The following is a 21,043-nucleotide window of genomic DNA, read 5'->3' as shown; positions in this document are numbered from 1 at the left end:
AAAATTAGCATACACAAAACATTTGTGAATAAAAGCACTGCTTCACTATACCATGACATACAGAACATCTGAAAAATGTGCTTCAAAATAGTTATGCCTCATAATACCGTAAAGGAGCTGGCATGAATGAAAGAAGCAATGAGGCAGATCATGGGGGTTTAAGGAGCACCAGATCATTCATGCAACTGGTGTATCCACAAAATAAAATCAGATTTCAGCACATCAAGCTGATGTGAATATCTTCACAGTAAGAGCAATGACCTGCTTAGACAACTGGTAGGTAACCTTTCAGTGTCTCTAAAAGCTGCCCTAAACAGTCCACAGTGGCAGTTTCCATTTTAAACAAAACCAAAAGTCACTGATACATATTGCTGCCTCTCCTATTTAAAACATTGCAAAAATGAATTCTACAAACAAAATATTATTTATGAATAAGGAGCTTCTTTTTAGCTGTTAAATGCTCACAGAAGCCAAATTCTACTAGCAAAACAGAGGAGAACTTCTGCAACCAAAACTAAATGCTAACTGTGCTTGAACAGTTTTTCTTTTAAATGTCTTTAAGTATTGTCTTTAATGGTATTTTTTTAAGTATCTTCCATTGCTAGTAAAAACAAGGATGGAAATACTGAAACCTGAAAAACTTTTACAAGCTATATGAAGAGAAGCCTCAAAAGAGTAAACGTCAGGAATGATTGTTTCTATCTGTTTCTGTACTTCACTTGTATGATAGATGCTCAGAACTGTAATTACTGATATTTTCCTACCTTCAGGCCTATTCGAAATACCAAACTGCTCTGTGGTGCCGGAGAGAATAAAAATACTCACTCCAATATTTAAGGGAGCTATACCAGATATAGGTCAGCTTTTTTGCCGACCTGTAATAAAGAAGCCATGCATTGATAATATGAGTGGGAAGAGCATAACTATGACCAGTTCCCCTTCTCTGTCCTGTGGTTATCCTAGCTTGATTTTAAAAGTGATAGTGGAAAATTAAGACCTCTGTTGCACAAACACACTAATAAAACACACCGCATTGTGTGTCTGAGATAATATAACTGTGTCAGACTTTACAGCAGTGGGTTTGTTTGAATAAGGTCAATGAACAGTACATTGCAGCATTGCCTACTTTATGTTGCCCCAATGCATTGTTGACGAGAGGTATACACTCTCAAAAAACAGCACATAGAAGGAAGATCAATTACAAGTTCAGTTATCTGCGATTTATAGCACAAATGCTGACTACAGCCAGGAACTAACTAGTGTGATCTACCCCTAAGAGAGGCGTAATCTGCTGGTAGTTAATGCACACATCTGATTGTGCCCGAGCACATGCCTGCATACTGCTCCGTCTCTGCAGTCAAGGAAAGAAAACATTCTAGTAATTCGATATGGTGGGTGCAACTTAGATATTTTCAGTGAATGGTTACTATGGAGCCTGTAATTATGTGCACAAAGGCAGGAATAAAAAATAAAACAAGTGTGATAGAACTACAGCAATCCACATAACAAAACAAAAAATCATTATATCCCTCACAGAAGTAGTCAAATCATGAAGAAACATTCTCCATAGAGAATGCTTTCACAGCCTGGACTTTTGTGTACATCGCAGCCAAGAAGGCAAACAGTATCCTGGCTTGTATCGGAAACAGTGTGGCCAGTAGGACTAGAGAAGCGATCATCTCCCTGTACTCGTCACTAGTCAGGCTGCACATCCGACACTGTGTTCAGTTTTGGACCTCTCACTACAAGTGATTCATTGAGCCGCTGGAGCATGTTCAGAGATGGGCAACAAAGCTGGTGCAGGGGCCAGAAACAAGTCTTATGAGGGGTGGCTGAGGGAACTGAGGTTGTTTGGTCAGGACAAAAGGAGGCTGAAGGGAGACCTTATTGCTCTCTACAGCCATCTGATAAAAGGCTGTAGTGATGTGTGCGACATGGCCTCTTTTCCAAAATAACAAGTGAAGAGGAAATGGCCTCATATTGTGCCGAGGAAGCTTTAGACTGGATATTAGGAAAAAATATTCTCCACTGAAAGGGCTGTCAAGCATTGGACCAGGCTGCCCATGGAAGTTGTTAACATCCCTAGAGGTATTTAAAAGATGTGCAGATATCGTGCTTAGGGACATGGGTTTTAGTGGTGGAGTTGGCAGTAAGGTTAAGGGTTGGACTCGATGATATTAAAGGTCTTTTCCAACCTAAATGATTCTATGATTCTCTATTGTATCTCCATAATTCTCTTTTAAGGAAAAAGTTATCTTTGTGGGCTTTTTTCACCCTAATATAGAAAGATTATTTATATTTCAACCTGCAAAACTAATTACATTAAGTACTTCTGTGTAATCAGATAAGTTTTATAGTAATTGATTATCATAATTAATTAGTTCTTTCAATCTTTTAAGAAATTTATTGTACTCATCCTGAAAATAATGGATGACCTTAACAGGTCAAAGAAATACTGTCACTGAAAATTATTGGTTTGCAAATATAATCATTACTTTATCTCATTACTTTCTGCATTTATGATGAAGACATTATATTGTTTTCAAATTGAATCCTTACATAAAAGGTTCTTGACTTCCAGGCAAAAAGCATTGCAGTTAGTATTTCTGCAAGGCTTCAGAGTACAAGAGTACATCAACAAGCAAGCATGGCTGGACTGAAGAATTTCCTAGATTTCACACTTGAACTCCAACAACTATGACTTAGTATGTGAAACTTGTCTGCATAGCTCATGCTACCCTTTCATGGATTTATAGAGAACTGTTTCCATGTTTTACGCCAACAAATAGAGGCAAGTCTGAGTTCATGTTGTCAATGCTTACTTCTTTTTTTGATGCCATTAGTGTTCGACAACTATAAAGTAAAAAAAAAAAATGGCAGTGTTCCTAACATCCCTAGACAAAGCAGTGAGGGCAGCAGCACCACCATGAAACCTCGTTATGGCCAGAGACACAGTCACAGGCTCCATTTTGATGTCCTAGGCCATTGTGTGTTGTGGGGACCAGAAACTAGCTCACATGTTCTACTCTCCTCTGTTGGGACCTCACCTGGAGTACTGCAGTGATGTCAGTTTTGGAGCCCTCAGCAAAGGAAGGACATGGATCTAATAGAGCTAGTCCAGAGGAAGGCCATGAAGATGATCAGAGGGCTGGAGAACCCTCAAATGAGGACAGGCTGAAAGAGTTGGGCTTGTTTAGCCTGGAGAAGAGAAAGCTCCAGGAAGACCTTATAGCAGTATTCAAGTACTTAAAGCAGACTATAAGAAAGCTGGGAAGGGACTCGTTATCAGGAAGCGTAGCGATAGGATGAGGGGTAACATTTTTAAGCTGAAAGCAGGAGATTTAGATTACATATTAAGAAGAATTTTTTATTGTCAGGGTAGTAAGACACTGGAACAAGTTGCCCAGAAAAGTCGTGGATGCCCCACCCCTGGAGGTGTTCCAGACCAGGCTGGACGAAGTTATGAGAACCTGATTTAATGGAAGGTGTCCCTACCCATGGCAGGGGCATTTGGAACTAGATGACCTTTAAGGTCCTTTCCAACCCAAACCATTCTATAATCCTGTGTCCCTCCTGGCATCAGACAGTCACTCAGCTTAACTTCCTGGCCATTCCTTTGCCTTGATTGTCTCTTGGGACTGAATTCAGGAAAAGAAAACTTCTGTGTTTTCTTGTGCTACCTCTCAGAAACCCGTTTCTAGCTCTTTCCAATTAACGTGAACATTAAAGAGGCTCCTAATTATGAAAAGATTGCAGTTTTTCTGGATACTCGATAAGGCACAACATTTGGAATTAATTTGAAATACAGATGAGAAGTTTTTTGTTTTGCATTGCTTAAAAAACAGGATTTCATCCCCGAACTTTTGGGTTTTGAAATGCTTTTTAATCTCTTAACACTACCACCACCTATAGTAAATTTGTTAAAATGTAATGAAAAGCTTAATCTAAAAGACTACAACACTCTGAAAGTTAAATAATACAAAATTATAATCACTTTATAATTGTCGAGGGTTAAACTCTCACTTGTTCGCTAGTCAGGCACAGTCCTCCACATGCATAAAGGTAGTAGTCTCAAAATGAAACAGCTCACCCCTGAGTTCTGACTATGTCATTTAGCCCTACTTCCTTCTTTTTTCTTGCTCTTGGTATTCCACAGACAATGTCTGGCATTGTATGTATTATTAAGGTGCCTATTACCATGACTTAACACTTTAATATACAATTGAATAAGTTAGTGAGCTGTTTAATATCTGGCTGTGGGAAACTGCCCAGAGCTGAGTCAGCCACTGGTTCCCATTGCACCTTATCCACCCCCCGATGTGGGGACTGCTTTAATCACTAGATGCAATCAAATTACTAGGTTACAGCCTGTCTGGGAATAACATTCTCCTAGAGTTCTAGTCTGTAAGATAACAAGTTTTAATAATGTGGCTAGGAAAACCACGAAACAACGGAAACATATTAGGGATGCATTATATACACATGCTGTGTCTACATATCAAGCTGTAGAACTGCGTCCTACAGCACAGCAGGAGCAGGGCACACAGGATATGGCTATTCATTTCTCTAGCTATGCTATGGATAGACTAATTGGAATAATTTTAGGGAATATCCCAGACTCTGCAGGCTTAAAATCTTACTGGAGATGCTTAATCCTTCAAAGAGCAGGAATTGCTCTTTGAAAGAAGTATAAATCCCATTACCATGATCGGTCCGGAATACAACACCCTTTACCAATTAAGGAGAACTTTGCTGCATTCACTGTCCAAGAAATCAGAACAAATAGAAACTTCTATGAAATTGGAAGAAAAGTACCTGTGTTTAACCCCTAGATTTACAAATTAACATTTAGTAGTGGGAAAAATATACTAAGCTTCAGAGGCTATTTATAATTTTTTGACACTCTACATCATAATTTAAAAAAATGCAAATTATGGAGCATTCTGTAGATAAACACACAATTAATATAGAGCACTTTAGGTTTTGGAAGTGCTACCTTTACCCATCTGAAGCACTCCTACAGAAGAATAGGCAGCATTTTTGTAAGAATTACCTGAATAACACCCAGGAATTCACTGTAATACCCTGTTAGTGATTGCACATCCTGGATGCCACATATTATCCTACCCTAGTGCCTATATCAAGTCATACAACAGTTAAACCCAGCATCAGAAGATGATCTATCTTCAAACAAATATTCCAGAGATATGTTTTCTATAATTCAAGCAGTTCACTATCCTGACTAAGCTCACCATCAAAAACATCGTCTGTGAGCATCAACATGCATCAAGAAGAGCTAGAACAGAGGTGTTGCCTGTGTGTAACACAGTATCTGTATAATTAGTTGACCTTTTTCCTCAGTCACTGGAGTAAATAATTCCCAGACATTTCTCTTTCCCTTTCTCCTAAGAAAATCTCAACTATACATAATAACATATACGTGTAACATAATGTTTTCCTTCCTGCCTCCACAGTGAACGAAGCATATTTTAATTTTTTTGTCTCTCTTTTCCTTAGACACTAAACATATTATTGCACCTTTTGCTACTAACACCTCTGCTTCAGAAGTACCAGTTACAATTCCATTTGCAGAAGCTGACGTATGTCTAAATTAACTCATAGCAGTTGGTTTTAGGGCCATATATTGATTCGAAATTTGCAGTGACTGTGGAGTCTTTCATAGACTTAGAACACTGCTGTTGAATATTATACCACCTATGACACAGTACCTAGATTCAAACAGGGAATAAATGCCACTCTCCATTTCCTAACATCAAATAAAGGTGTAATTTTAATGCTCTGGTTGGTATTTACAAGGGCAAGCGCGCGTGAGAGACTGTCTTTCTGCTTTTCAGCATTAGAATCAATAGTGCAAGCAGTCTGTATTGCTTTCCACAGCTGAAGAACACAGCAGTTTATCAACTAAGTTCACTCCAGGATCAAATGATTGGCATTGACTTTGAAGCCTTTGAGCACTTAAGTAATACTATCTGAATATCACCTAATGACTGTATTACAATCAGAACCCAACATTTTCTTCTATTAAAGTTCATATATCACACATAATGACGTTCCTCAGACACTGAGGCTTTCTAAACATAAACCAGTTATTTCTCTGAGGGCAGCATTAAAAAACAATAAAGTATGCTGCTTCAAACATCTTTTTGTTTCCTTATATCCTATATTCTTCTTGTATTTATAGCTTTTATGAGAAAGATTGCAAACATGCAACTTTCTTTAAATAAGCAGATTATTCCAGGATCAACTCCTGAGAGACACTATCTCACTTGTGCTTCACTCAAAGGGAATGCTATGATTAGTTTTCATAATTAAATGGCATTTACAATATTACAAATTCAGAACAGCAGAACAGCTTAGATATTTTATGGTCTGTCATAGGATGTGAATGCATGCCTTGAGTTTCTAGTTTAATTCACATACAAAAAAAATATAATAAAAAAAATGAAGCAAACAAAAGACAATAGCTGAATAGTCAAAGCAATACTGTGTTTGGAGGTCTGTTATGCTTGAATAAATGCATACCTACTCAATTTCTTAGGTTTTGAAGGGAGTAGGAGAAAACTAGTGCACACCTAAAACTGAGAACACTGGTGTTTAAAGAACCTGAAAGAGGAAGATACATGGAAATTTAGTGATCAAGAATGAAAAAAAGCCTGTGATGAGGTGAATTAATTCAATATTTTTCCAGGTTTGAGGATGTCCCTTTTTCAAACTTGGTCCGAAAATATCTTAAGTGGAAGACTGCACAGTAAATTTACAGATATATTTGCTGGTACAATGATAAAAAAGGGGGTCACCATTCACATGGAAAAAAACAGTTATTTCAGGAATTTTTCACAGGAGAATAAGAGATGATCCTGAAGCCAGTCTTTATGTTTGCAAATCTCCACCTGTAGCTTTAAGGTTGACTTCATAAACTTTAGGTAAGCATCTTAAGCTATTTTAGCAGGATTCAAATTTACATAACTCCTGGTAAATGTAGTGAGGCTGTTAGCCAACTGCAGCGTGAAGTTAAACCAGGAAATTTTTTTTTTTTGACAAAAATGGTCAGATGTTCTGCTTTATAACCTCATTGGCTTTTCCCACAAGGTAGGGCACTTGACCTTGCAAGAAAAGCCAGCTGAGGAGCCGAAAGCATGGCCATGCAGATCTGGACTGATAGGAATGAAAAGTGATGTTTTGCCTCATATTTTCCCTTTTACCTGAACTGAAAGAGCATAGCTTAAACTGTGTTCAGTTTATTTCAACATGAAGTGTAATGTAATGATAAAAGAGCCTAAATCTGTCAGTTTGCCCACAGTCCTGCAAGAAGGGTAGCATCATGGCAACAGTTTGGCTTCTTGTTTTAGTCTTTGCAATGTAAAATTGTAATTCATTTCCAGTAAAGGATAAGGCTGGTCAAGACTTGTTCACTTGTTTTTGGCAACAAGTGATGAAGCATTGGTACTGATGACTGTTCCGATAGAACTCACTCTTCAGAAAGTATTAGCATTAAAGCCATAGAAGCTCTCATAGTAATGACAACAAAAGCAAACAGATATTGTCTTCCCTTGTGACTTTTCTCATTGTTTTAAATCATCACCTATCTTCTCAGTGCTTACTAAAATCATTTGACCCACTAGAAAATGCAAACAACAATGAGAACGTGGAAAGTTATTTCTTCCACAAAATGTATTTAAACATCTATATTTTTTTCAAACTGTAGAAACCAATGTTAAACTCTGTCAATCTTATCTTTTGTTTCTTTCTTCACTACCAATTCTGAATGGTTAGTACATGATGTGCTACATCTTCAAATACATGAATGTCAAATTGTACCAGAAAGGGGATAAACTCAGCAATTCTGTGTCATTTTAAAGCACTTGATAAGGCTAGTAGGCTGCCGGAGGAGAAATAAATGGTCAAACTACCCAAAGAATATTTTGTCTTTTGATTTTTTCCTGCTTTCCTTTTCATCTTATGAGGTCATTGGCCCTATATTTCTTCATTTTCTGCTCAGACTGAAGTGCTTAAAAAAATCAGCTTCAACTAAATTTTAAAACCTATTTTATCCAGATTTCTCTACTACTATTTCAAGAAAATATATTATCACAAAACAGATGTTTTACTCCAAACAAAACTATTTTGACGGCTTGCATAAACATGTATTATAAATCTAAATGAGAAGGTTTGGTACCACATTAAGAAATACCATAAGCAACAGTCAGCAATTTCAAGTTATTTTAACTGCTATGACAGTAGTGCTTCCATATATTCAGAAAGTGTTATTAGAGCGAAATTACTCATTCCTCTATGTTTCTAAACGTAGCATACATTTTGATTGATATTTATTTTATAATAAGCTGCATTTATTTTATAATTAAAAAAAATAATGTTATTGCAATACGTATCCTGATACAATAGACAGACCTTTTAGAAATGCTGAGCATGCCTGGGGATTTCACAGGCCTGCAGAAGAAACAAGAAGCCCAACCACAGCTTACATAGACACTGCACAGCACAGCTGCTCAAAGGGCAGCTGAACAACCCTCAGTAGGTGACCAACAAACACTTATTCTAACATGGATTGTCAACTATTACAGTAATACAAACACAATCTTGTTAGCAATATAAACTTAATTTAAGCCACTTCAAATTACTGGTGGGGGGAACCAAACCCCAAATCAACTACCGGATCATTCTAAGAACTGATTTCTACTTGTACCTTGTTTTGCAGACATATCTGCACAGCCGGACCTTACAATCCATACAGCATGGAATCTATTTTCTATTTCAATACCATAATAGAGAGAAAACGTTTTAAAAACACAAACCCACCTTTTGCATTTCTTGACATTTTGATCAGATTCCAGGGCAGCCGAATGGCCAATTCACACCACACACTTGGCAAAATCGACTTTACTACAGCTCTACTGCCATCGAGGAAACCAGCTAAGTGCAGTAGAATCCCCCTGGTGCCACTGATTCTCCTCTAACAAGCATTAATAAAAACAGAATGGGGAAAACATGGTGTGCCTAGGGAGGGAACCCATATCATTAGCAATCATGAGATTTCATGTAGATTTCCTTTGTAGCAGAAGATTTGGTCACCAAAATCTGGGTGTGCCAGAAATTTTTTTGTAGAATCCCTTGGCATTTCATAGCAGATTAACACAGGACAGTGTAATACTTTTCCTTTGTAGCTGAGGGTCTAGGACAACTCTCTACATCCAACCCTTCATGGAAAAAACTCTAACCCTAAGCATAAGGGTTAGCATAAGCCTAACTTTGATGACTCCCTACGGAGAGCTGCCCCTTTCCATGCAGCTGAAACTAGAACCAGACCTCATATCTGCTAACAGCCACATTTGAATGGCGAGGGTCAGCATATGCACATCCCTTAGTGGGATCAGAATGTTAATTGCTACATGCTCAAATTATCTGCTTTCAGCTGCTTTAAATATATCACCCATCAAAGATAATTTATAGTAGTTAAATTGCAATCTGCCTGTTGTTTTTCAAAGGAAAAGAACTAACCCCAAACAAACCAGTATTTAAACAGTCAGTTACAAAACAAGCAGTATGAAGAATTACTCCCTACTTGCTTCTCTCAATTTTTCCACCCAATTCAGAAGCAGGACAGCTCTTAAACAGTCTGCTTGAAAAACTACAACAAAATAGCATCTCATCCTGTAACTATTTAGATAAGTATTTTCAGGGAATCTTTGTTCCATGACAGTCCATTAGGAAAAAACATTATTTGTAAATAAATAAAGCTTTGTAGCTCAATATAAATAGGAATGTAGAATCAGTAGCAAGGCAACCTATGCTTACAGCAATAAAACAGGGCAGCCTGGTCTGGTGGGAGGTGTCCCTGCCCATGACAGGGTTGGAACTAGATGACCTTTGAGGTCCCTTCCAACCCAAACTATTCTATGATTCACACATTTCACGCAGAGAAGAACTCTGATTCAGTAGTTTTCCTTCTCAGACAAATTAATACTGCAAGGTATTTTTCATGTTACTGTCATATTCCATATGACTTATTGCACCAATTGCATTTAAATTAATTTCAGTCCTGAAGTCAAAAGGAACTATAAAATATCCAGATGTGGTTCCCATTTTATTCTGTATGTTTTAAACAATGACAGTTGCTTTAAAAATATTTAAGATACTTACATTATTATAAACATAATATTTACTATCATAATAAATAATAAAAGTGATTGCTTTTGCATCTAAAGACTTCACAAAGACAAGTAGAGAAATAATTTTTCAAATTTTGAGATTTGTGCTCATATTTGACCTAGACACTTTACTGAAATTATCATGTTTTGTTAAAACTTTCAGTAATGGAGCAGCTCCATTTTTCCTAACAGGTAATTTGTATGTGCACCACACTGATAAGTCTGACAGTAGCAAGTGAAATATTTCAAGTTTTTATAAGCATTCTGTAGAGTAATAAAAACCTTTCACTCTCAAAGCAAGTTCTCCTAAATGCCTTTATCCCCCTGCTGAGTGTTTACTGTGAGGAAGCACAAAACCCACCATGGGATGGAGACATCCCCATCCCTGCTCTGGGAACACAGACAGATTTTTGTCATATATGGGAACAATCTCATTTTGCACTATTCACACTTGCAAAGCTAAGCATGTACAGCTGCCTGCCTGTCTGAAAGGCACGTTAGCCAAAAAATATTTGTACATGTAAGCTGACAGGGAAGACACAGCCTCCAGCTGAGCATCCCACCTCCCAGGCCTCTGTATTCTGCTCCCATAGGATGTTTGAGAGGTTGAGCCAAGGGGCACCAGCAGAAAAAAAGTATGACTGCTATTGCTAGCATCCCATCATTACACCTGTATCCCTAATTCACACCACGTGGAGGATATTGGCAATTTAAAATGAAAATTGGCAATTCTTTCCTACTGCTATTTCAGTGTGGGTAATTTAAGAAGAGGAGAGGAAGAAAGAAAGAAAGAAGGCACCGCTCCTCTTTATACACTATTTTTCATATTATGCTAAAGTACAGTTGTATTGTTCCCAAACTACAGTAGCAGTTGCTTTATTTTGTTTTAATTAACTCAGTTAGTTTTACTAATATAAGTGAATACCACATTGTTGTGTAAGGTCAAAAATGCTTCACAAAAATTAATACTTTGTGTACTTAAAAATGGAAAGCATTGGAATGCTATTTCCACTGTAATCTAAAGAATAAATGATCAAAGACTTTTTTTTAGGCATGTGTTAGATAAAAAAAATTAAATATAATTTCCAATTTATGAACAATCACTGCTGCTGAAAGATAAAAGTACAGGTGCTTACAGTTAGGTAACAGAAGCCTAACTTTACTGTCTTTTGTACAGTATAATTAAATGTCTTTCTTTGAATTCTTCAGCCAAAGGATGAGACCAAGCCAACAGAAATCTTTAGTTGTGCTTTCTCCTTCTGAATCCCGTATATGCTTCCATGTCGTTACACAAGAAAGGGCTGAGGTAGTCAGTGAAGCTAAAATAACAACTAGACTGTAGTTTTACTTACAGCCATAAACTAGTAAGCCATAACATTAACCAGTGTGCAGGCAGAAGCATACATGCCATAGTTAAGGGCTACCAAACAGTGTGAAGACATAGGAGATCTAGTTCATGCAGAGATGCCCCAAGCTCAGAGTTTATCAGCTGGCAGCTCTTTTCATTCTCAAGTCTGGCTCTGGTTGCTAGCGGAAAAGTGAACCAAAATCCTGTTAGGCCTCAGCCTGTGTGTTCTTCACAGGAAGACTCCTCCAGTCATTCTAATGACAGCTGAAAATATATTACGCTGGTTATATAATTCATTCCAGTAGGAGTGAGTAGGTGAGGTTGATGCTAGCAGATGCACCCTGCACATAGCCAAGATAGCCAATGCTCAAATGAATTCTAACTTGAAAATCTTTTTGCAAGCCCCAGTGAGAAAAATCACTACATACTGAAGACATTGAAAAGGAATAGCTCACAGAGTGGAAATTCGGATGCAATCTGTGAGCTAGTGAGGCTTACAAAACACAAGCTAGTGACAAGTACAAACCAAACTGATCTCTTTTGTCTTTTCCCTCTATTGTCTTTTTTCTAAACTTCCACAGATTTCAATTTCTTTTTTTGAAAAGACACCGTGAATAAATTAAATATAACAATAAGGCTTTTCAGATCATGTTACAGGAGATCCAACACAATCAGAACAGGTTGCATTGAAAAGACAACCAAGAAGCAGGTAGGGACACATGGTGGCACTGAAACACTGAGGGTTGTTCTTTATGTAAACCCACAACTAGTGCAAGCTGATTTAGCCTCAACTCTCCTGAAAGGAATGCCAAAGAGACATTAATTCAACTTCACTATCTAGCTATTCTATCATGAATTTACACTTGCTTCTATATCTAGCTAGTGAACTACATGTCTCTGTATATCTGACTATGTCTATCTTCCAAACACTTCTGTTTGCATGCATAATGGCATTTTTCTTGTTTGGAGTCATACTTCAGTTAGCTTATGTGCCTGATCCCTTAATTTCAATGCCTAAACCTACATATAAAAACTAAATAAAAGCAGCACAAGGGTAATGATTATAATCTCATGAGTAAAACATGAAAAACTAGCATAAAGCCAAATTTATGTATATTCACTGTCCTAACAAATGATGGTCTCTGTTAACCCTTCTTACAAATTTTACCTGTAAAAACATGGAACACTGCATTCTTTTGTTAGAGAAGGAGAGGTAGACTAAATTACCTATACAATACAAGTCATAGACTATTTCTGCTTTCTGGTTCTCTGGTCCAAGCCTGGAGTGATTCCCAGAGTTAAGACCTGGTTAAGACAAGAGAGCCATTACTAGACTGTGGTACAGGACTGTTAGTGACCACAGGACCCTACAAGGGACACAAAACAATTCTTTCCACTAGGAAATTACCATTGGGCTTCTTCAGATATCCTGTTAGTACAGAGGATAAGATTTTTTCACTGCAAAAACCTGTAATTTTAAAATAAGTAATAAAATCCAAGTATATCTTTATTATATATGGTAGAGTTTATTTTTATTACTCTAAATTTTATTTTTACTCTCTTTAGAATTGTATTCTTTTAAAACCCCAATGATCAGATATGTAGGCAAATGTCAATAAATATCAATTATTTCTCAAATAAAATTTTGGTAGCAGCAAACTTCATATTGTACGCTATTTTAACAACAAAACTAAGGAAATTATTAGCCTTTTGAAAAGAAGGATGTAAAACTTATTGTTGCTGTATTCAAAAGCTTAATAAGGTTTTTTAGTGAGTACTGCTTTCGTTGTATTTTCTCATAACAAAAGCTTGAAATAGCTTCCAGAAAACATTCAGCAGATATTTATTTCCCAACATCAGATAACTCTGAAACATATAAAAACTTCTCATTGTCTTCCTGTGTTTCAGCTTCAGCAATATGACCAAACGACAATACTGAATTGTTTTTTATAAAAAAAAAAGGCAGTATACACTTTCTAGATGGTAGAAATGAGTGGATAAAAAGTAGGGAAAGCTATTTAAAAAATAACTGAAAGAGGAATTAACTTGAATAAATTGAATTGATATTTCTCCTCTAAAGTAATATGGACATTGCTACTTAAAAACTGCATGATACCAAATGTTCATTTTTAACAAACCGTACTGCAATATTTGTATTTATAGATCCCATGGATGAACTTGATAAATATCCATTCAAGCATCATCACTGTCTTGCTTTCTCACACTAAAAAACAAGTAATTCTAATTAGTGGTCTCTGAAACATATAAAATCCATGTTTTTTATGGGAAAATCACTAAATGAACAACAAAGGGAAAGGGAACAATAGAGTGTTTGACTGGCTTCTCTAGAAAGGTACAGCCTGTGTTATGTCTGTGAGGGAGAGAATGCTGTTCTCTCCCTCAAGAAAGGGTACATTTGTAAGCATGCTTGTGTGGCACAGAGAAACGGTGAATATTTTTATTCCAATCTGTAACTCTTCAACCACCTGAAGTTTTATCTACCAGTTAGTTTTTCCAATGTTGATAAAATGCAAAAGTGCACATGCGTAATCTAAGAAGGGAAAAAAAATCATGCCTTCTGTGCTAGGACTTGCTTAAAGGCAGCATTTTTTAATCTACCCAATGGATTTAAATACAATACAGAAAACTGTTAATGGTTTAACAGCTATATCACAAGAGTGACAAATGGCATCATTCAGCCTATACGCATCTGTAGTTATGCGAAAGCAAAACACAATCATGATATCTCTAGTTACATATTCAAAAAACAGCAGTATGCCAATAACCATAGCTTTATAGAATTTCTCCACTGCGTTTAACATACTTTAATGGGAATGGCTTGAAAACTTTTTAATATTGACTTGTCTATTAAGCTGTTCAGTAATTTAAATAACCATCTTCAGCAGTCCAAAGTTTCATTAATCCCCTGAAGACAGAACTACTGACCAAAATGATGAATACAGTAGTTTTTAATTTAACCACATATGAGAGAAAAGCACTACCCATTACAGTGATGAATCAAAAAAGCAAATTAGTCTTCATAATTGTAAATGCTGAATATCACCTGAGGTAACTAAAATATGTGTGTAGGCTGTAAGTTTTTATCATAAAATCATGTTGTTATTCCTCATATCATGAAATAACATTTCTTTCATAACTGAGCATACTTTAAATCAGAGAAAGATGAGTAAATATTTTCTTTAGATTCAATTCTGTCTGAGACTGTTTCAGTTAAGTGTGTTCCAACATCCATGAGAAGACTTGTACCTGAGGCCGTGAAGTCGCTGACACTTAAAGGCCCTAAGAAAGCTCTTTAGTTTCAAGTTTTGTGTTTTCTCAGCAGAAAATTTTCATTGTTCACATTCACCCTAATGCGTCCTTTCTCTATCACATTTTCTTTCACTGGGAGCTTTACACTGAAGTGCTATATACTCTGCTACTCTCATTAATGAGCTAAGGCATCTATTTTCTGCCAGTATTTTTTTTCCCTTTTCCTGATGCTTTCCATATAAAGACACCCAATAACGATGCAATCAACAGAATATTTACAATAATTAAACAAGTAATCTGCAAGCAGAAAAAGCTTTTCACAGGAATATTTAAAAATCTGAAAAAAGGTATCACTATTATAGCACAGTAGACAGTCAGCTGGAGAAAGCAAAGTTTTTTACGTGTGGAATAGTCCAGGAACAAGAGCAATATTAAAGTAGTCAGAAGGGGAAGTACTGAATGAGGGACATTACTCCACTGACAAAGCATAAGCTAACATATGCATATACTGACAATTCATTCCAGTTCTAAAATAGTTACGGGAAAAAACCCCACAGTCAGATTTTAGATCATTCACTAATAGGAAATACAACTATTTTGACAGGCAATTTATTCAGAATATATGAATCACTGCGTTTACTCCTGATGTAGATATATCAGAGATTCCATTTCACTATTCAAAATAGAGTTAGGTAAATAAAAGACTATTTGGTTTAATGCTGGAATGAAAAAAATCAGATCAACCAGAAATATTCTGTATGCCTAAAATGAAATATTCTGTATGCCTAAAATGAAATATTAATTTAATTCAAGAATTATTTACCACATTAACCTTATTTTTAGGTCACAGAAAATGTATTACCACTTCAAAAAACAATCTCATTTGAAAAACTTTAAAACAATCATTAACTTCTTATAAAAAAAATATATTCTTTTTAGAGGGTAAAGTTTCTTAGATTAACTGCACGAGTATGCAAACAGGAAAAAAAAAATCTAAAGAAAGATACAGCTTGAGATGCCTGCATTTTTCCCCTTCTTTCTATCCCCACAATTGCTCCCCAAATCGTAGACTCAGAAGCATTGGCTGTAAGGAGCCTCTGGAGGTCATCTTGGCATCCTGTTTGGGACCGTCATCAACACAACGGGAAGTAAGCTCAATCATGCCTCTACTTGGCCAAGCTGTAAAGATCTTTTAGGATGGATATTTTACAATCTGAGCAACTTGTTCCAAAGCTGCGCTATCCTCTCCCTGAGAAAAGCTCTTCCTAATGCTCATTTTGTACGTGTCAAGCTGTACTTCATGGCCTGTGCCCTTTGCAATAGTCTGGCACTATCAGGAAAGTTAACTCTCATCTGTCACACTATAGTTAAAAGCCACCTGGCTGTAGACACAAAATGTAGTATTAGAGATGTGGAACTTACAATTCCCTGAGTTCATGCAAAAATTTCATTAACTTCTGCAGAAAATATAGAGCTCAGTCTTTAGGAAAATAAGTATTCATCATTTCAATTATGTACGGATTTCTGAGAAGTTAGAGCAAGAGAGATGTTTCAGACCACCTGCCCTCTTATAGTGACCACAGACACAGTTGCTACAGAAACTGCTAGTAGAAATAATCAATAAAATAAACCTAGGGTGTACACAACATTTGTCGGAGGCTGCCATTTTTGCTCATTTTCATGTGGAAAAAAAAAAAAAAAAGGAGCTTACAAAAAACCCAGACGACTCGGGGCTTTAATACAGAAATTAATTTAAAACACTTTTATAAATAGTGCATTGTATCTTACAGATGTTTTGAAATACTTGACAGAAGTTGCAAACCCAGACAATTACACCTATTCAAGTAAGTTCAAGAGGTCCAGAGCAGAACACTTTCTTTTAAAAATGATCTAGTGCTTTAAAATTAATTTAGCAAAAGTGTTTCTAATTTCAATGGACTCCCTTAGTTTCCATCTTTTAACTTTCAAAAGAACTGTAAAAGAAGCTAGGTCATTTTTACACATTATAATGGCAGTGGCAGCAGAAATAACAAACTGAGCAAGAAATTCCTCAGCTCAGGGCTTCTGTACTCTATTCTCTCTTTGTTAAGGTGTAATCAAATCCATGAAAACAAAACAGGACAGGAAAAACCGACTATGTCTGAATTTGGAGAATCGCACCCTGACAGACCATTTTTTTCAATGATTAAAGACAAAGTTTTTGAAGGGCTTTTTTATTTAAACTGGGGACAGTACCTGATTTTCAATAAAATTATGACCATGGTACTGTGCTGAAGGATAACATGGTGAAGACAGCAACAATGCATTTGTTTTATTTCTTCTTTGATACTCAGGTGTAGTATACAAACTAAACTTGAAGTTTTTTAATGTACCATTGTACATACCAGTCTCATAAATACTCTTCTCCCTCATCAAGTACAAACTGATGGAAACAAAAATTCATTTTTCTAAATTCCTCAATGCTCCTAGACACAGAAACACATCCCTCAGTGTAATACCCCTCTTGTGGACTTCTGTACAATTGAAATGCAATAAAAATTATTTTTAAGAAAAAATCCTTCTTTTCAATCATGGAATTAAGAAACCCAGACAAACAAAAACCACACGCTAAGCTTTAACTTAAAAATTTATTTCTGTTCTAACCTCTATGGTTTGTTGAGTGGGTTCCAAATTTGCTTAAATGAATTCACTAGACCCCAATTTTTTAAAATAAAACACTTTTTTAAAAACTTTCAACGTGCTAATGTTTGTTTCCATAGAAACAGGACTGGAAGCAGGGGCTGCTGTTAAGTACTAGTGTCCTCTCCCACAAATGAGAGACTTAAAACTAATAATGAATTAATAAAAATCTTCTCAGAATATATACCTTTTCATTTTGCAAAAACAGAGCATGATCTTACAACCGCTGGAGATAACAGGACTATGAAATGTGATTACAATAGAATAAGCCTAAATCACTAAGAACATATTACTGAGTTGAGAAACCTGACTAAAAGACTATTTAGTGAAATGGATAATTTTCTAATGAATTTTATATTAAATTTAGCAGGTGACTGTCAGATGAGGCCATTTTTAGAAAGATTACTGTGGAGAATTATGACCCAAAAATGTAAAACAGAAGATAGTAAGGATTATTACTATTTACATAATTTATTGCTATTACTCTTGCTTAATTTTTTTAGTGACTTACTTCATTAAAACCCGATTGGAAGTCTTTTGCAGTTCATCAGATACAGCCCTAAAGTTCAGCCAGACTACCCAGCATTGTATTTACCTTCTCTGCTTTCTCCCTGTGGTTGACCCAAGAAGCTGTCCAATGCTTCGAAGTATTTTGACAGTGCATATATATTTCTTTAAGATTTTTTTTATCACTTAAGCTATCTATGCTAAGAATTTAACTCTTGTAATTTATATTTCACATATTTTCTGCTGTAATTTATGTCTTAAAAAGTCACTACAGCTGAATTAAAAATTCTGAAGTATTTATGTTTTCCTCAAGTAATTAAACCTTGCTTGTGAAATTATAACATTAAGGTACCATTTATCACAAACTAAGGATTTGACTTCCAGTAATTTTGATGTTAGGTTGGTTTATTGTGAACAGTGAATCCATCATTGTATGAAATCCCCTGCCTACAGGTTAGTTTTACTGGGTTAGACTTTGGTACTTTTTTATCATTAGATGGTATGAAATTCTTTGGATATAATATGACTGTTTCAAGTGTCTGGTCCAATTCGTTTTGTCTGTAAAGTTGATTGTCAGGTACCACATCACTGTATTGATTTTTGTTGAGATTCTACTGTGTTTCAGGAGCATCTATTATAGCAAGGCTCTTTCTGTGATATTTCCTCTCATGGTTTTCTTCTTGAAAGTAGTGCTAATCAAAACTGGTAAGCATCTTTCATTCCCCAAAATATGTGCAAATGATAATGTCTTCTTAAAAGGCACTGCCTACTTTCACCTTCAATTGGTAATTACTTATAGTTTGAGAACATCTCAGGTTAAACAACAAAAATGTTTGGAATAAAGTATTAAATAAAAAGTACCATACATATAAAAAAAGTTAAAGTTCTGTCATCTGGTGAAAGGCCCACTACTTTAATCCAATGGATTAACAGAGGATATGAACTTGACTGTAATATGTGGTTTTGCAGGACAAAAGAGCAGTTTAAAGGTAATCTTGCAATGAATTTATGTATTTTCAGAATTGTGGTCTTTACACTTCTTCATGTAATATGCAAATAAAATATTCTGGCAGTTTGAATTACAGAGTATACCGGTTTCACTGGTGCATTTGTGCTCACAGTCCATATGATGGATAAGTGACAGGAGAAAATATAACTGCTCTTCTCTCCCTAGAGCAATTATATTGCAATTCCACGCAAAATTCTGGAGCTGCATTTCGTTTTGCTACAACATTTTATTTAGTCATAACTGTATTTTGCAAATCTGTATTTTACTATTAGGTCAGCAATACTCCAATGAACAAAGCTGAGTCATATAATTATCATTATGGACATGTGATGACATCTATATTCACTTTGGGCTCCCCATTCAGTTTGTTCTCTGTCTTTGCATTTTATGTTGTTGCCAATTACAGGTACTTATGGTCAGTTTGGGTTGTACTTTCCTTTATTTCCACTTCTGTTGGCGCCTTCATTGTAAAACAGAAATGAACTTGCAAACTATTCCATTTCATCTTGTGGAAAGGAGTCTGAAATCCCACACTGGAAATTATTGGTTTTCCTTGTACTCTGTGCCTCATAGTTTATAGCCAGTGTTAAAATGCCCCATCAGCAGAAGCTTGTTGTTTTAAAATGCTATAGAAACAGAATTTTAGTCTCGACCACTCATTACTTTGCCACATTTCACTAGCAGCTTCTCCGGACCCTGGGCTAGAAGACAAAATGTCATAACACAGCATCAACACAGATGCCACTCGATGTCTATGACATCTTAGGATCCCTAGAGGTGCATGACTTCTTGGTGACTCACAACACTTCTTGGTGACTCACAACCACTGAGCTTACCATGCTCACTCTGGAGGTGAGACAGCCACAAGTCTCTAGTAGTCTAAAACATTTCGTGTGAATTCAGATCAAATTAATCTTGCCTTTTCTACTGCAGGACAATTATTGTAGGACCACTGTAACATCAATTGGAAGAAAACATAGCCCACCTTTTAGTTTCTAAGTGACAGGACACAGCATTTGTCCAGTAGCATTCCTGCTCTGGATTCCCAGACATCCTCATTTCCCATTTTTGTATGTAAACAATAACAGTGTTCAATGCTTTGCAAGGACCAGAAAAGTTATAACCAATGACTAGAAGACAGGCTTAGGAAGTTCAAGGTCTAATTTTAGCTTCTTGTTAGGATAATTTTGCCACAACATATTCATAGTTCCAAACAATCTTTGCCTCCCAGTAAACATAAATGCAGAAAAGAGCTGGATGAAATATTTCCCCACCCCCAAAAAAGAACCCCTCATATTACAGATACCCTTATTTATGCATTTCTTTTGCTTCTGTTTGATTCACAGTTAAGCCACCGATACATTCTACATATGCAGTTTAATCTGCTTCTCCCATCTCAGCATTTTAGTGCTGTTAGTTTTACTGTTTTTTCATCAGCTAATCTTTGAGATTTTGACACTTCTTCAAACCCATTCATTCACATATTTAAGCCAACCATTATCCATTCCTCTGTTTTCTTCACATGTTTATTTAGGGGCACAAAATTTATCCTGTCTTTGCCAGATAAAATATTTTTGCCCTTCTCACACCTTGTCTTATGTTCAAATCCCAGACACTTCATTGGGTGACACTTCATCATTCATCTCAAACAGGGGCTCCATAAAAGGAAGGAAGCTATCAACAGTGGTACTATGCATACTTCTGATTATTTATAACTAAGCATATTAAAGCATGTTATGTTGGTGTGCTACCCAAGTCTTCATTGATGTTAATCATGTAGACCAGTAGCAGGTTTAATTTCAATGAAAGTAAGATCAACAACAATTTGAATTTTCATTTTAGAAGACTGAAGTGTCATGCATATTGGATAAAAATAACTTCAGCATTGTCTTTCTGAATATTTAAATGAGAATATTGATTCTCTCCACCATACCTTAAGTAACCAAAATAGGAGCACAACTACATTTCATTAACTGTGTTTCATCTTGATACGTTTTTTTCCCCTTAGATATAACCGGTAGAATAGGAACATCTTAGGTAATT

At 36.1% G+C, this 21,043-nt stretch overlaps 1 protein-coding gene across 8 annotated transcripts in view; it reads right to left on the bottom strand.

Moving 5' to 3' along the window:
* The window catches only part of CCSER1 (coiled-coil serine rich protein 1), a 695,806-nt gene that overhangs the window by 115,970 nt on the left and 558,793 nt on the right, over positions 1 to 21,043 (bottom strand). The gene's annotated exons all lie outside the window — the stretch shown is intronic.

Source organism: Cuculus canorus, chromosome 4 (assembly GCF_017976375.1).
Source record: "Cuculus canorus isolate bCucCan1 chromosome 4, bCucCan1.pri, whole genome shotgun sequence".
Classification (NCBI taxonomy): domain Eukaryota; kingdom Metazoa; phylum Chordata; class Aves; order Cuculiformes; family Cuculidae; genus Cuculus; species Cuculus canorus.
The sequence above is the reverse complement of the archived record's forward strand: the minus strand, read 5'-3'. Positions and strand labels throughout refer to the sequence as shown.